The sequence below is a fragment of the Pteropus alecto genome, unplaced genomic scaffold (assembly GCF_000325575.1).
Source record: "Pteropus alecto unplaced genomic scaffold, ASM32557v1 scaffold16, whole genome shotgun sequence".
NCBI classification, from domain to species: Eukaryota; Metazoa; Chordata; class Mammalia; order Chiroptera; family Pteropodidae; genus Pteropus; species Pteropus alecto.
This window is the reverse complement of record NW_006438867.1, coordinates 2,805,083-2,807,216: the sequence shown is the minus strand read 5'-3', so window position 1 is coordinate 2,807,216 and position 2,134 is coordinate 2,805,083.

Sequence of the window (2,134 nt, the reverse complement as noted above, 5' to 3'; positions counted from 1 at the left end):
TGAGGCCGCCATGGCCCGCTGCCACGTGTGGGGCGCTAGGGCGGCCTCCCGGCAGGAGGAGCTCGCCAGCCCCACGCGCCGGGCGCCCGCACCTGGGGCCGCGCATGCCCCCGCCGCCCTTAAAGTGGCCCTGCCACCGGCCTGGGACCCTGGGGGGCCGCAGGGGGATCTGCGCTGCAGGCGGGGAACTGGGGGGCAAGGGCAAGAGCTGCTGGGCAGGGGCTGCCTCAGTGCCCTGGGGGCACTCAGGAGACCCTGTCGCCCACCCAAGGTTCCATCCTGCATTCTCTGGAGATCACACAGGCCTTAGAACTGCCACGGCCCCGCCTGGAGAAATGGTCGGCTCAGGTTGGTCTTAAGGGTATCTTGTGGAAAATCGAGTTTAAATATTACGAATTAGCAAACAGGTTTTTTTCCTTTTCCTAGGTAAACTATGTACAGGATAAGGAAGGAGAATGCGGTTATGGTGCTTTCTTTACAAACCACTAAGAAATTAAAAACTTTATAATCGTTCATTTTGGCCCATGATTCAACACACATTGTCCCCATTTTCTCAACGGAGAAAGTAGGGGCAATAAGAAGTCTGGAGTCTGAATAAAATATATTCGGAGAGTGCTTCAAAATGGCATAGATGATAGAGACTCTGTTCATCCGTCTGGTGACCAAATCAAACTTATGGCAGAAACAAGCAGCAGCAAGGAAAAAATCTCCTGGGATCTGGATGAACAAGCCATACAACTAGGAAGAAATCAAAGAGAGCACCCTACAACGGCAGAAGGTAGGACGGGGGCGAGGACGCGGGGCTGCCCGGTCCCCAGCAGCTAGGTGAAACGGAGGCTGTGGCAGCGGCAGACGCCTCTTAAAGGGGCCGGTCCGTGGGCGGATTTTCATGGACGTGCTGGCTCTGAGCACCAGTGCCAACCTGGCTGTGTGCAGGGGGCACGACGGATTTACAAGGATATATTGTCAGAGAGAGGTGACAATATCTCCTTGTGAGACTCACTCAGTACAGAAGTGCCGGTGGTATCCATTGTTTCCTGTTGAGCCCTTCCCACTACCACTGCACTGACACAGCGCCGCCATAGCCAAGAAGTCATCAAACTGCATAACAGAGGTCACTTCTCGCCATAGCCGAGAAGTCATCAAACTGCATAACCAGAGGATTCCCTGAAACCCCGCCTCCCCCAACCCGAGCCCCACCCAAGCCATATCCAGATCTGTCCTCAGCGAGTCAGGTGCTCCTTGCTGAGTAGCGCCTAGGTTCACACTGGAGGAAGCTGGCCTAGTTTTATGGTTGGTGTGGCCTTTTGAGGCAACTATAAGTACAGCATCTGAGGATTGCTTGCTGAATCTTGACAGGTGGCCCTGGAGGGATAGAAACTTGGGGTAAATTTGGCCTGCAGCTGACCCTCTCTCAGGATTGTGCTGCTGGACACCTACATCACAAATCCATGCTAATAAGACCGAGAGACTTAGGAGCTTTGCTTATTACATAGAAACAGACACAGAAAGACAGCCAAAATGGGAACACAAAGAAGCAGAAACCATATAACAGAACAGAGATCCAGATATAATAGAGTCAAGCAATCTAAAAGATAGAGTTCAAAACACAGGTTATAAAGATGCTCAATGAACTTTTGGGAAATGTAGAGAATTTCAACAAAGAGAAAAAAAAAAACAGAAAAATGGAAGTAGAAATTATAAAAGGGAACCAGTCTGAAATGGAGAACGCATTATCTGAGATGAGAAGCATATGAAATGAAATAAACAAAGTGAATAAAAAAGAGGATCACATGCACTATCTAGAGAACAGGAATCAGGACACTTAAACAGAATGGCAAGAAAAAAGAGGCCAAGACTTTAAAGATGATTTGAGGAGGATATGGGACACTATCAAGGCTCCAAATATTCATCTGATTGGCTTAACTGAAGAGAATCAAGATGTTGAACAGCTATTTGAAGAAATAATGATGGAAAACTTCCCTAACATGGTGAAGGAAATGGACATAAAACCCCAGGAAGCTCAGGATTCCAAAAATCAAGGATCCAAAGAGGCCCACACCAAGACACATCTTAATTAAAATGCCAAAGGTTAAATACAAAGAAAGAATATTAAAAGCAGCAAGAGAAAAAC